Source organism: Amblyomma mixtum, chromosome 3, assembly GCF_055824585.1.
Source record: "Amblyomma mixtum isolate Tamu chromosome 3, ASM5582458v1, whole genome shotgun sequence".
Classification (NCBI taxonomy): Eukaryota; Metazoa; Arthropoda; class Arachnida; order Ixodida; family Ixodidae; genus Amblyomma; species Amblyomma mixtum.
Window position 1 is genome coordinate 18,303,586 of NC_143014.1, and position 15,802 is coordinate 18,319,387.

The window sequence follows — 15,802 nt, forward strand, 5'->3', positions numbered from 1 at the left end:
CGCGGGCAGAGTCGTGCGCTCAGACCTGGCTGCATGGTGGCTCCCATTCAGTTGCTGCTATCGTTTTGAGTGTGTGGTCTGTGCTGTAACTGTACTTAAATGGCTTCGTGGAATGCACAAGGTGCTCGTGGGCATCAGCGTGCTACAGGTAAGGTGGCTTTCTGGCGCCAAAAGGGGAGACTCGAGCCTGCTTTTGGTGGAGTGACGGAGAGAGCAGGCAGGGCCAAGACAGGGTGCTGACGCCAGTCCAAAAGAGAGGAGCCACTGCGCTCTGCTCTTGTTAGGTTGGTCAGGCTGATGGAGTTGTGTGAGAAGGGAGCTCTGGCCCAACATTCCTGATTGTTAAATTTGCATGATAGCAACCGCCTTGGTTGATTTGTAGACAGGTTGTAAATAAACTGCTGCATGTTGTTACCTGCCATCACCCACTTAGTGCAGTTGCTTAGTTGAGTGGGCTCCTCCACTGTATGTAGGGACACTCATGCGAAGCCATACACAAGCGCCATGAAAAAGTATGATATTCCGGCTACCTCGATGGTTAAGCAGCAGTTCCGTCGCTGTCAACATGCAGACCACGTGAGACCCAACCTCTCTCTCCATTCAGTGCAGAAACCCAACATCAGCATGACAACCTAGCTTTTGCAAGTCAAATTGCACTTGTATTTTTGACTTACAGTTCTTTCCATTTCTTTTTTATAGGTGATGGCATTTCTTCCTATAAGTATAGCTGTAAATTTTTTGTGCCATTTTTGTGTTGATTACTAGTAAATCAAATCTCTGGCTGAAAAAAGGTTAAAAGAAATTCTAGGCGACTTTTTACCACACAAGAGTATCATATTATGTTGCCGAAAAAAATTCATTCCGAAATAAGCGCCAAAAAAAGTCAGCCAAATTTTAGAAAATAAAAACCGAAAAGCCTGACACCTGTATATAAGTTCACTACTGAGCGCAGGTGAATTTCGCATGGTGATTTATGTTTGCTAATGTCTTACACATCATTGAAATGCAAAAATACACTATGAAAATTTTGGTGTCCCTAAACCTTGAACAGTTGTCAGCAGTTCCTTGTTTGAAACTGGACAGTGGCACGCACACAGCACCGAAAGTGGCACCCATGTAAAGCTTGTGCAACCAGTGCTTCTGAGGTAGGGACACAGACGCTGCTTCGGATCTGCCCAATGGCTTGCCTAACCTGTCATTATTGGGACCCACAATCAGTTGTCTGTCATCAACACTTAATGAGATAAGCTGCATGCATGGACAATGACTGCCTACGGACTTAAAAGGACTAACTGAACAAAACGCCCTACTAGGTTGAGTAGGAAACAAAATGACCTTGCCTCATATTGGCAGATCCAAGCATTATAATACCCGTGGAATCGGAATAATTTTTATTTACCACTGAAAATTGCATAAATCAAGCTGAAGCAACATTCCGCAGAGCAAAACTGTGCCATTATTGGTGTATCTGGCTCAGTGGTTTGGCGCTCTGCTACTGAGCCGGGGTTCCCGGGTTCAAACCCGGCCGTGGCAGTCGCACTTTGATGGAGGTGAAACGCAGACGCCCATGTGCGATGTCAGTGCACGTTAAAGATTCCTAGGTGATCGAATTTATTCCGGAGCCCTCCACTACGGCACCTCTTCCTCTCTTTCTTCTTCCACTCTCACCTTGATCCCTTCCCTTGCAGTGCTGTTCGGGTGCCCACCAGGATACGAGACATTTCCTTTCCTCAAAGACCAAAAACAGTGCAAAACCATGTGACGACATCTCAGTAAAATGTGATATACAGTTGATTTTTTTTAACTTTTGCACAATTTTATTTTGAAAAGCATGAGAGATACATCAATGTGGCCTGTTGAGTTGGATTGTACAGCAAGGCAGACATTATGTGCCTCATATGAATTTATAGCATGCCATCGCGGTTCGGCCACAGAAGACGACGACAGTCCCAGCACACCTGCCAAGCACGCGCAGACTAGATTTCGTGGCTGCTCAACTGGATGCCGGAGGCGCTGTCCCGTTCCCGCCTGGATGAGTGGGTCCTGCCAGATATATTTGGAGACCCGACAACGACTTGTGTCTGCGATTCATCTCCACAAATTTGGTGACCCGGACGTGATACATCGATAGGTCGCCCTCGACCCTACGTGCCTCCACCATACCGACAAACTGTCTTTGATGCCCCCATTCTTTGGCCCATCCTGGCATCCGCGCAACACAGCGCCTTGTCACGGCTCGTTATGTCTGGCCTTGCATCAACATCGACGTTCACTGGTGCTCGCGCACATGGCTCAGCTGTCAGCAAAGCAAAGCGCATTGACACACTGCGACTCCACTTGGCACCTTCCCGCCTCCCCGCTTCAGCCACCTGCACGGTGATATTGTCGGTCCCCTTCCTCCCTGCGGCAACCACCACTACCTGTTAACCTGCACTGACAGGTTCACGAGATGGCCTGAAGCGATGCCCCTTCTGGACATAACCGCGGAGTCGATCAGAACAGCACTTATCACACTCTGGGTAAGCAGCTACAGTGTCCCTTCCACCATTACAACTGATCGTGGCTGTCAGTGCAACTCCACATTACTTGCCAACCTAACTCGGCTCCCCGGCGTCAGTCACATCAACACGACCTCTTACCACCTAATTTCGAATGGTGTCATTGAGCATTTTCACCGGAAGTTGAAGGCTTCAGTTATGGCATCCGCTTTTCCTTTGTCATGGATCAAGTGCCTACCCCTACTCCTGCTTGGTTCCCGCACCGCACTTTGCAGTGACTCTTCTACCTGTGCAGCAGAGCTAACGTTTGGCACTACTCTCAGTGTTCCTAGAGAATTCTTCTAGACCTCGCCACCCATGCCTGCTGACATCTGAGATTACACATACCATCTACACAGCGCTATGAGCACTGTCGTTCTACCACATCAGTGCCACTATTCCGTCGTGTCCATGTCCCTCCCAGACCTTCAGCAGTGCACTCACATCTTTGTTCGCCATGACGCTGTACGCCCACCCTTGCGGCCACCATACGATGGTCCGTTCAAGTGCTCCGGTGTGCTTCTAAGCACTTTCTTCAGCTCATCAACGGCCGAGAGGACACAATCTCAGTTGACCGCCTTAAACCTGCTCACCTTGACACCGACGTCATCGCCAACTGTGCAGCTGCATCCTCACCCGACCGTGCCAGTCCTCGTCACGTACGATTTGCGCCAAGAGTATCCGCTTTTTGCCATTCACACTTTGCTCATGGCTTCATCGCTAGAGGGGGGGCCCTATAGCGTGCCATCTTGGTCCGGCCGCAGAAGATGGCGACAGCACCAGCACGCCTGCCAAGCACACGCAGACTGGATTTCAGGGCTGCTCAACTGGATGCCGGCGGCACGCTGTCCCGTTTCTGCCTGGCTGAGCGGGTCCTGCCAAATAAATTTGTGGAGACCCAACAATGACTTGTGATTCATCTCCACAGACTAATGATGAATTAATTAAAATCAACTAATTTTTTATAGCAAAAGGCAAGGTTATATTGCAAAATTGATGGCAGTCAGCATTGAAGGTAAGGTGCATTTTTTTAAATTTTATTAATTACCAGTGTGGTTCAAAATATCGACCACCAAAAGTATGCATTTGAAAGCTAGCCGAGTTTGCATTCTTGCATTGGATATTTATAACAAGCCTTCTCCCACACTTCTTACGTGTCAGAAACAGCAGGTGCAATTGGAGCATTTGATGATGTAGAAGAAGTTGATTTCGGCGATGCCAGGTGCAGTGACTGCATTCTATAATTAGTGTGTGAAAATCAGCTCAACAAGCTTTCAAATGCACGTTTTTGACGATAATTCGAATGATATCGCACATTAAGAAAATTTAAAAACAGGACTCACCTTCGATGTTGAAGGCCAGCAATTTCGCAGTAGAACTTTGCCCCCTAAAATGAAAACTTAAATAGTTCATCTAGGTTAACTAATCGTCTAATTCTTGATCCATATGAGGTACCTAATATCCGCCTTACTGTACTAATGTAGCTCAACAGACTGCACCAAAAATCGCAGTTTTTTGAAGAAAAAAAAATCTGTAAAGGTAAAAAAAAATCACCCTGTATGTGGTTAAATGGTCACAGTTAAAGTGCCACTGTGTTTTGCATCTGTCAGTCAGTGTCAGTCTGCTAAAACTCATCAGCAAGACATACGTGAGTGTGCTGGCTTTCAAATGCAGAGAGGCAGGTTAACACTGATTGCCAAGCTCAGTTTCTGATTCCTTAGTTTTGTCAGTGTGCAATTGCTACTGCACTCACCATTCATTGTTTCCAACATTGGGAGTACTACAAACAACTGTAACCGCTGAACGAAACTTTACCCATAAAATGCTATGCCATTTCTAACAAAACCATTGCCAAATTGCGTGTCTTGCATACTAAAGGTTCATCGTCATCAGCCTGACTACGCCCACTGCAGGGCAAAGGCCTCTCCCATGTCTCTCCAATTGATCCTAACCTTCGCCAGTTGCGGCCACTGTAATTACTTCTAATTACAAAATTACAGGTAATCAATTACCTGTAACACATAATGTACATCTCTGGCACTGGCTACCTGTGTGTTTGAGGTCGTGATGCACTGTGTCAAGATGTGCAATGGTGCTGTTCAGTCCAACATTCCCGTCGTCTCAACACACCCGTGGCTTTTGCATTTCCCTCTCTCTCGGGATTCCGTGTAAAGGATACCCAATGGATGCCTACCTGTGGCATCCATGTCAATATTCTGATGTGACCTTTGTCAATTAAAGTATAATTTGAAAAATCTATTTGGCTTACTGTTATAAACTTTTTCTGCTATTAACTGAGAAGCCAACGTGTAACTATGCGCAACCAAGTTCTTTCTTGGAGTCCTATTCTCAAGTTCATCAACTCTATCGTAAAGCGCTAACTGCATGAGGTGATGATTTGCAGCGATGAGCTGAGGGCCGCTGAACCACTGTCACTCAGGTTCTAGGTTTGTAGGAAACTTCGCCCATCGCCCAGTCATCTTGTTCCACTCCTTAAACCGGGAAAATCACCACTCGACATTTCGGCATACCGCCCAATTGCACACTCCAGCAGTGTCGGGAGAATCATGGAAAGAATGTTATTAACACATGCGGAATGGTACCTGGAGCGATACCAAATCTACCCTGGATTTATGTCTGGGTTTCAACGTGGCCGCTCTTACATCGACAATGTGGCTGACCTTGTAACATTCGTCCAGCACCAAAAAAATTTTAAAAGATTGACCGTGGCGCTGTTCTTGGACATAAAGGGCGCCTACAACAACGTAACACAGGCCATTTTGGATGCATTAGAAACTGCTGAGATTTGAGGCCTCATGTTCAGCTGGATACGCAGTTATTTGGTCGAGAGGTCGTGTTTTGTTCAGACTCAAGACGGAACAATCTCTTTGCATCTAAATTCACGCGGAGTCCCACATGGTGGAGTGCTGAGCCCAATACTTTTCAACCTTGCTCTCATCAGCCTGGTTGGCTCATTGCCACAATCTGTTCAGATCTCTATATATGCCGATAATATCTGTATTTGGGCATCAAGCGTGACCCATCCCTAAGCTCATGCAAGACTGCAAAAGGCGGCAACGATACTGACGTTATACCTTCGTCAGCAGGGCCTAAATATTTTGACAGAGAACTGTTCCCTCGTGGCATTCACACGAAAAAAAAAATGACAAGTTACCCCATATATATTATGGCAACGCCATTCCCTATGAGAGAAGTCACCGCTTTGTTGGCACTATTATCGATAGGAACCTCTCGTGGAGTCCCCATCTCTACCTCATGCGAAAGAGACTGACAGCGATTGTTCATATTCTCTCCCTCCTCGGGGGAAAGCCCTGGGGCACATCTGTGCACTCGATGCTTCTACTATACCGTTCGCTGTCCCTGGGATATATGCGGCATACCTTTCCCATTTTAAGCAATATTAGAAAGACAAACATTCAGACACTTCATAGTGTTCAAGTGCGAGCTCTACAAATCTGCCTTGGACTACCTAAATGTGCCTCAACAGCAGGCACAATTCTTGTCGCTGGGGGGCATCCCGTTACTTCATGCATTGCTGTTGAAACCATGAGAACACACATTCGGCACGTCACACGAGTTTCGAGTCATCTTGAAGCTCTTCCAATGCTCAGACCACATACTGCATTGGCAAAAGTAATTCAAGCTCATCGTGCCTATCTTCCTTCGCAGTTCACTCATGCTTCAAGACCATGCTCACCCATATGGAGTCTCCATGAACCTTGGGTAGACCTCTGGGAATTACTAAGAAATCTGGTGTATCATTGCCTGCTCTCAAACAAATGACACTGCATCATCTGCATTTTAACCATAAACACCGCATACATGTCTACACAGATGGCTCAGTGACTTCAACAGGCTCTGCTAGGTCTGTGGTGATACCGGCCAGGTCTATTTTAATGAAGGTGAGGAATACCTATCTCACCTCTTCAACTGGTGACAATGCAAGCAACATGGCTGGCAAGTACTCCGGCATGCAGGCGCAATTGAAAAAAATCAACCCTCAAGCTAATTTTATCCCTTGCGCTGCCCACTCACTAAACCTGGTCGGGGCACATGCTGTAGATCCTTGTGTGCAAGCCATTAGTTTTTTCCGGTTTGTACAGCGTGTATATGTTTTCTTTGCTGCATCTACTCATCGCTGGGCTGTGCTCAAGACCCACCTGAAACAAAACGCAACAGCGGTAATCCCAAAGCAAGTCTCAGACACGCGGTGGTCAGCTCTAGCAGATGCAACGAGGGCTCTCGTGGCTGGCTCTAAACAAATGATAGCCCCCTTGATGCAACTATCCGAAGGTCAAGATGAGAGAGGAGGAACGAAGCACGAGGCAAAGTGCTTGCTGAAGGCAACGACAACGTTGGAAACTGCACTGATGGCCGAGTTCTGGGATAGAGTTTTGCAACATTTCGATGCCACCAGCAAGGCACTTCAAAGCCCAACGCTCTCATTGAATGCTGCTGTCAGCCTGATGAAATCATTGTGTGAAGGAAGCATCAAACAATGCTTCATACAAGGCAAGCACCCAGAGAAAACCAAAACAGTCGACACGACACGACAGCGCTGAATGTACAAGCACACCAGAGACGCAAGATCCTTCAGCTAAATTTCGCTGTGAGACTTTCTTCGTCATGATAGACAACCTCCTGCATGCGCTCACAGCTCGCTTGAATGCTTACACCGAAGTCTGCTCGCAATTTGCTGTTATTGTGGATTGAAAGAGCTTTTCCCCAGCACAGCGGCGGCCTAAGGCAATGGGCCTCGTCACAAAGTATTCTTCTGATCTGGCCGGCACATTTCCCGATGAGCGTGAGCAGTTTATTTAATTTGCGAGCAACGAAGGCTGTTCTTCTGCGACAGACATGCTGAAACTTCTAATTCGAGAAAAGCTTGAAGGTTCCTTTCCGGATGTTCACGTCACTATTAGACTTTTTTTGTGCTTGATGGTTACGAACTGCACAGGCGAACGATCATTCAGCAAGCTAGAACTCATCAAGAACAGGCTTTGATCAACGATGACTGACAGCCGCCTGAGCGATTTGTCGCTGCTAAGCGTGGAGACGGAGATTCTGAGGCGGGTCAAAGTTGAACATATGATCAACAAACTCTCCCTGCAAAAGGCCCGAAAACGCTTGTAGAACTTGTAGGATGTGGGTTAACATCCGTGCCTTTCCGCCCTCTCTGTATCTATCTATCGCCCATTACCCGAAAAAAATGGCTCGTCAAAGTAGCCAACAGAAAAAGGTGTTGCGGGTACAAATGTGACTAGTTTTTATCACATCTGCTTGTGCTAGCGCACGCATGTGCGCCAGTCATGGGCTCCAGCAGTAGGGAGCGTGCCCCTGTCGGATGCACGATGACGCATTCGCCTTCTTACGTATAGAGTGCACTAAAAATAGCCGCGTTGCATCAAGCGGCACGAGAAAGGCAGAGATGCGGAACGGGCACAGAGGCGGCCATAGCCCGGGAAGGTCAGGGGCTCTTTCGCGGGGAGAGTACTACTGACAGCGGGAGTGCTTGTCCGATTGCGTCATACATAAGTGTGTGCTCGGGCGCTTATGCCCAATTTCTTTATGCCTATTCAAACTGGTTACCATTGCCTAGCCTAGGCGCTTCATTTTTCGAACTCGCGCAGGCGCGGGCGTTTATGTTGTGCTTTGTTTTACGTTGCCATAATAAAGGCACCTTTTTTGTTGAACTTGCGTTGTTTGTCGGGTCATTCGCCATTCCCGAACCCCTTTGGATCAAAAGGCATGGATTCCAGCAGTTAATAAAGACAACAGTTCACTGTTCTCTGTAGCTGCATCCACAATTCACTTCGGCAAGCCCAGCAATGATACGTATTTTGCAAGAAGAGTGTGTTTTCAGCATGGTTTAAGCGAACAAGCTGCCAACATGCATACACAATTCACTGAAAGTTTGGTAGGAGTTGTGGAAAATTGAAGGGAGTATAGGCTGCACCTCTCACTTATTACATTTCATAGCACCTCAGAAATGTAATTAGGCACCACTGTGCAGTGTACTAGTGCAGGTGTCTGATAACACAAGGTCACTGAAGCAGCCACAACCAAGCAACACTGCTGAACGCGCCGCTCTGCTGCCAAGTTTCGCTTCACACGGGTGTACCAGAGGCAACGGTAGGCAATCGCCGTTGTCATTGTACAGTACGTCGCGACGAATGTCACTTCATGCTGTTACACTTCAGGTAAGATCAAATGCGCTTTTTCTGCCGACATACAACATTTTCTTTTTAATTGTTTACATGTTTTCAATGTGTTATGTGCCATTAGTGAGACTTTGGCCCGGAAATTTGCTCAAACAAGATTTTTTGTTTTTCTATCGCTTTCCCTTGTTTGATGAGAACATTATAAATAGAGGATCTCATGTTACTTAGCCCAGCCACATACCGCATTAACATTTCTTTCTTATTCGGACCAGTGTTTGACTCGATAACACAGGTCATAAACGCGAGCAGGGCCGCAGGAAAAGAAAAAAAAGATTGTCACTTCTGTAGGCACCCATCAGTTGTAAAAGTGCTCATACTGAACAAGGGTCATGCCTGTGGAACAAGGGTCCTCAAGTTGCTGCGGAACCCTGTGTCCCGACTTCACACCTTCCTACCTAACATGGACAAAAATACCCAAATGCTATTTGTAACAACTGGATGAACAGTGAATATCCTGCTATCAGTAGCCATACTATTAATCAGTCCCAAAATAAAGTGGGCAAAGGGAAGAGGGCAGAGAAAGGAGACTGATCTCGGGAACCAAAAAAGTACTCAAAGGAGCCCATCTTCAAAACCCCCGCTTTGAAAGGAGTCCGAATCTAGCTTGTTTATATGGCACACTGTATGCTTATGAATCCAGTGCAGATTTGCGCAGGCCTAAATCTTCCATTCATTGTGAACCTGGCAAGGAACTGCACACGCACATTGGTGTTTCCCCAACTTCTCTCTCTGCAAATCATGTAGCCGAAAGTGCTCAGAATAACTTTTCAAACAACAGCGTACCGTAAAATGCAGAGGTGCCAAAATACACACTCCACAATAAAAGTAAATACATTGCGGGCATGCTTTCAAAAATTCGAACTTTTTCAAACTTAACCAGGAGCACGCTCTGAACCGGTGGAAACAGCGAAAGTATGCATTACGCCATACCAATCTCAGCTCAATGTGGTAATGAGGTCAAGGTAGAATCCAGCTGGTGGAAGGATCTGCAAATAAGGAAAGGCGCACGCTGCAGATCAGAGTAATGCTACAAACACGGCCAGTTTGCACAGATGAATTCAACAAACTCACTCCCAGAATTGAGTAAAGCAAGTGAGGGCTCCTGCTGCAGCAGAAAAACAAAGTAACAGCATTGGTAGCTGCTGGTTGATACACACGAATTAATTGTTTTGTAAATGCAGAAGATGTGCATTTCCAAAACAATTACAACAAAACGAAACAGTGTAGTGGATTCACTGATACGGTAAGTGCTGCATATGCTGCTTGCATGGATGAACTGCACTGGAAAGTGGTTATAGCAGCTGCTGTGAAGTCCACACAGTGGCCGCTAGCTCTCCTCCAAAAGCCATGCTGGCTCAGCGTCATATTTGGTTTGTCTGAATACCCTCTCAGTGCCCTTGGCAGTGGCTTAAAGGCACGCACTGCCTGTTACTTATGAATGCATTAATTTTTTTCCGGAAATCTTTCCCATAGCTTCCTCGAATGCATTGGAGCACACAGAACAAGTGTTGGGAAACTATGGTAGGGACAGGCATCCCAAGTGTTTAGACAAACTCAAAGAACTGTACCAATGCAGTTATTTCGGTTGTAAAACGATAAATATTTCCATGGGCATCGACCTAGTGCTAGCTGAAGGCTAATGAAGTCACGTATTCCTTGCGGCATCCGTCGCCTTACACATGAGTTACTTGGCAGTGACGGGCCTGAGCGGATAAGCACAATGAATGCATTGCTGCAGTCTCATGCTGTACAGAAGGTTCGTGGCACTCCGAGGTACGCCAGTTATTTTGTTCACACTGAGCCAGCTCATATTTAAACTTGGGCTCCCCGCTGGCCAGCAACCCCTTCTTTCGCTCTTCGGAAGTATCACAAAGAGGCTGATCTCCTGCATTGCAGCACCGCGTGAAAAAGGAAGGAAAACATACAACTGGTCCGCACAGGTAAACGCCACCTACCTGTCGCGAACCCCGACGCTATCACAGCGCAAGTCACGTACCCCATCTGCTGCAGCTGCGAGGAAGGCAGTAAAATCCCACAGTCCAGCGCGTTTACGCTGGCACACACAGAAATAACAGCTGCGGCCAAATTGTACAGAGGCCATGAGCGAAGGAGATGAATCTTGAAAAAGACAAACCTTCGTTAGAGGCAACCGACTATTGATAGGAGCACAGTAGCAAACATGCAACAGTCCTTTCAAGCGCGAAAAAACGACCTCATCGACGCCACTCCGCGGTCTCCTCGCGCGCCTTCACCCGCACGATGTCGCGAAATTTACATCAGAAGACGCTGCATTAATAATCGAGACCGTCACACACTTGCGCAGTCGTGCAGCAGCTCTTTCAACAAGCCACAAGGCGATGACAGAGCGACAACGAATACTTTTTATCTAGTTGGCGGGCAAGTACGAAACAACATCGCGCGTGCACAATGAATTATTTTGACAGCACTCACCTCAGTCTGGAAAAGGTTGAAGGTAGGACTGACTAAACCATGAACTGAGAGCAAAATTCACCGAGCTCGCATCTACCAAAACAGCAGCGGGCCGATTCACGAGAGAGAAACGAAAGCGCAGATAGTGCAACGAGGCGCTGGAGCATACACGAGTTCGCCCGTTCTCTGAAACCATGTCTGAAACGCGCGCCATCCTCGGCCTCGGCATAATTTTAGGCGTCTGGGTTTGAGAGTTACATGCCGCAAAAAAGAAAACCGATAAGCCCTCCGGCGTCACATCCGCTAACCGTCCTCCTTTCCACCTACTCTCTGGGCGCGCATGCGCAGTTCTGCGGAGTTTGTTCGCTCGATGTTCAGGTCTAGCAACGGCGTACGGCGTCGTTAGCGTCGTTGTTGCTAGGGGCTCGAGTGTTTCTCGGTGGCGGTGGACGGGCTTTCGGCACGGTGCGTTCGGCCTTGCGTGTTAAAGTCTACATGCCTGGCGTCGTAACGTTACGCACGCATCTAGGATTGCTTTTAAATGCGGCAAATAACCGCTCATTTGATATCTTGTTCGTCAAACTTGGTGTCGTTACGCGGAGCGATCGATGCATTGAAATGAATCTCGCGAAAAGGTGGCACTCCGGAACCGCGCTTCGACACGCGAAGAAGCGTTGATTGTTTTGATCAGCGAACTTTCGCACCTCACCAAACAGCACAGAAACACGAAGCCGCTCTCGGCGATGCTGAGCTGCGTTTCGAAGGCCACACGGCGGGTGTACGGTAGCCCGAGGAGGATGGTGAGCTGAGCCAGCGGCGCGCAATGTCGTCTTTCTTCGCCTGGCGTCGGAAAAGGTTCACCGCACCTGTGCGCCGGTCTGTGTCTAGGTGTGTGTTTGCGGGGAGGGAGGTGTAGGAGTGTAGCGGCGAGCGGCGCGGTTTTTTTGATACCTTTCGAAGTGCTTGCGAGCCGCGCGCGAAACCCACCCCGTAGCTCGGTGGAGAAGGAAGATAGTGAGGAAAGCCGAGCCAACTTCCGGTTGCAGGGCGGCTTCACAAAATGTGACGTCAGGGCCTCTCCTTAGTTCTTTCCTTCCTCCATGTGGTACCTAAACAAACGCCATTTTGGAATGACGTCATTAAAAGTCACGTGACATGAGGATCGTCTTCATGGAGGAAGGAAAAAGAGAGGAGAGGCCGTCACGTGACATTTTGTGAAGCCGGAAACCAGCTCGGCGCCATCTTGTCCGGGCTGACGTCATCGCATAAGTCCCGCCCTCGACTACTGCGCGCGCGTTTCAAAGCCGACGAAGGAGCGTGCTACCGCAGGGGCACAGATCCCCGCGCTGGTGGCGCTTGGCTGCTTACCGGCCGGTTTAGGGCGCCCTATGCCGGTGTTCGTCAGCGGAAAAGTTAATAAAGCGGAAATACCCGTGTGAGACAGGCGGCTACTTTCAGTTACTGCTTCGTACTGCGTCGTCTTCGTGCCGTCTCCAACTGCTCGGCCCTGGTCACAATTAGTAGCAGCCGAGAAAAATACTTATCTCAGCTCTTGCAGGCGCGGGAAGTGACCTTCGCTTTCAATTACTGCGGTGGCCCATCTTGCGGTGGTTATCTGCGGTGGCCCCCCTTTGGCAACGTCCGTCCCTGGGTCTCTGAAGTTGAAGGCTGCATTCGATGAAACTAGTATATTTGCTTGTTTAGCTCAGCGCTCGAAATTAGCCTTCACCGGGTGAGGTGAAGGACACGCGAGAAACGTGGGCCCCTCGTCGCGCGAAACCACACGACGGCCACCGATGCCCGGGAAGGGCATTCGTCCGGTATCGAAAATCTCCTCCCTGTTCCTCAACTCTTGTAAGCACGGGACGTGACCGTCGCTTTCAATTACTGCGGTGGGCGAAGGACAACTAAGCACACGCGAGAAACGCGGGCCCCTAGCCGCGCGAATTCCACACGAGCAGTGGTGTAGCCAGAAATTTTGTTCGAGGGGGGCACATGTTTTATTTATTTATTGGAAAGGAAAATAATGGAAACGAAAATAAATGTGGAAACGAAATGTGGAAACGAAAATAAGAGTGCCCATTTATTCTTCACCGTCGCACGGCGTATGGCACTCCTTTTAATTCTAGGCACAGTTCACCCCATTATTAACAGACCTTTTTACGTCAGTTTACTTTTTAATCCTTTGCATTCTCCTCAAATGAAGGTATCGCGAAAATAAAAAGTGCTTTTTTTTTAAAGGACCTGCAGCCGAGCGCAGGTTTGCATATGGGGTTGAAGTTTTGACAAATGTCATTTGTTTGCAGTTGATGACTTTGTTATAGAGCAGAAGCTTTTGTGTTGTTGTATATGATGTGAAGATATTGTAAATAGCCACGTTTTTTCGTGCGAGTTGTTTTTTGTGAGAAAATAAATGTTTTTTTTACAAATGAAGTTCTCGGCATCCTGCGTGCATTCGTATCTTTATGTAGATATTGCAGTGAACAAAACTAACCCTTCGCCTTTATTAAAGAAAAAAAATCTCTCAGGTATTGTTTAAGCGCAGGGTCTCTTTCTTTTCATTTTTACCGGCGGCGTATAACAGGGGCGTGCAAGCATGCAAAGCGAGCGCAGCGGCTTCCTTTAAAAGTGTGCAAAGAGTATCGCGCATTTGCAGTGCGGCTTCGTCTATGACGAAAAAAAAAAATATGCGGAACGCGGCGCGAACTCAAAAACTATTTCGCTAGCTGAGACCACACACGCTTGCTCCACACGCTCAACACACAGAAGGGAAAGGCGTTTCTAGGCTTGCCCCCCAACTCGGTTTGCAAGTGGCGGCCGCTAGAGGGACACCCCACTGGAAAAGGCCCATAGCAACGAGGTTTCACTGCCGATGGAAACGGGAGCGCGAATGGCACACGCACACTGCACGCACAGGACGCGAAACGTCCGCGCAATACGCCGACGACCTCTCTAGCGCACGGCGTATTGAATCACTGGTAAACGAACAGCGCGAGTGCTCCTCAGTAAGCAGCGGCGGTCTCCCGACGGCTCCGAGCAGTGACGCAGTTGACGAAATGCCCGTGCGATCGTGGTCGAGCACGTTGAAATCAATGCACGCAACAACGAGAGTTTTGCAGCGAATTCCGCCTGAGATATGAGTGAACGGCGCCAACGTAAGCTTGTGAGCACGATCAAAAACAAACTCGAGCAGTTGAGAAAAGTACGCCGCACCGCAACTGCTACGCCGCGGTCGTCTGCTACCACCCGGCTTGCAAGCAGCAACTACGACGCCTTTGCTAAGCTGCCCGGACTAGGTGGCATCCCGATCGCGAAAAAAACCACGTGATTTCCTCCACATTTTTCTCCCATGGTGTTGTGTGGAAAGGGCCTCTCCTCTCTTTTTCCTTCCTCCATGATCGTCTTCCTCCATCATGGAGTCCTCCATTTAGCCTTACGCCTGTAAACAACGGCAAAATCGTCGCGTTTGGATCGTTTTCAATGGTATGCAGTGTCGCATACCGACTGTAATTTCATATAGGTGGCTTGTGACTTCTGAATTGTGACGCGCTGGAGTGTATTTCGTCTGTCGAGCGCACGGGATTTTGCATGTCCTCTGTTGTCGAGTGCAAATACACGTCGGAAATTTGCTTTGGCCCCAAAAGGGGCGAACACAATTCGCAAAGGAAACGAATGCCCAAGGTAAATGGAGCAACTGCTCTGCCTGGTTTGTTTTGAATGTTCAGCGCTTTGTTATATTAAATATCAAAGGTTTGTTAGAGTACCGCGGGCCTCTCGCGTTTTCTTTTTTTTTTTTACCTTTCTCCTTCGCCGAGGAAGACGGTGCCGTGTCTTTTCCATAGAGTTAGGGAAAGCTGGCAGCCCGTCTATGGGAGTTTGCATGGCGACCCCTCGAGACCACTTCAGCCACCATGGGCGCTCAAAGCATCATGGGGCGGTGAGCTACTTGTTGCGGAACTGCAACTTTTGGCCAAAAATAATAGAAAATTAAGCTGTTTGATAACTACAAACGTCCTAATATTCAATATCTTGTCTAATGATTGCAACAAACGAGCAGAAAAGCATTTAAGTGCAAAGAAAAACTAATATTTCGTAATTAACAGGCGCACTTTTAAAAGTAAATATGTTTTCAAAAAAGATGTTGCTTAAATACTATAAGAGGTTTTTTAATGGCATTTCGGTTTGGTTTTGGTTTTGGGGGGTTTAACGTCCCAAAGCGACTAAAGCTATGAGAGACGCCGTAGTGAAGGGCTCCGGAAATTTCGACCACCTGGGGTTGGCGTAGTGTGTTGTCGCGTTTTCACTACTATGGGTTTTGCACACTGCGTTCGCGCGAAAGTCGTCTGCGCACACACGAACAGAGTTTTCGGAATGGAACGTGTTAGTAGTGCCACTCCATGGTGGCTGAAGTGCAGCGCCGCCAGCTTTCCCTCTAGGTAATAGTAAGAAACTCTATAGTCCATGGAGGAAGGAAAGAACTCCATGGAAAGAACTCCAGAACTCCTCCATACTATGGTCTTTTCTGGCGCAAGACGAGATCATAATGGGATTTTTCGTACGCAGCAACGCTCAGAGCTTGATCACGAACGAGTG

General features: G+C 47.9%; 1 long non-coding RNA gene across 2 annotated transcripts in view; it reads right to left on the reverse strand.

Annotated features, from left to right (window-relative positions):
- Positions 1–15,802, reverse strand: part of LOC149349366 (uncharacterized) — an 85,325-nt gene that overhangs the window by 7,592 nt on the left and 61,931 nt on the right. The window contains exons 1-2 of one of the 2 annotated variants that reach the window (XR_016290051.1): positions 3,881–9,699; positions 3,131–3,412 (exon numbers count right to left, since the gene is read on the reverse strand). This is a non-coding gene — a long non-coding RNA (uncharacterized LOC149349366). Of the gene's footprint in view, positions 1–3,130; positions 3,413–3,880; positions 9,700–15,802 lie in introns of those variants that run through there. The other variant, XR_016290052.1, reaches the window with a different exon arrangement.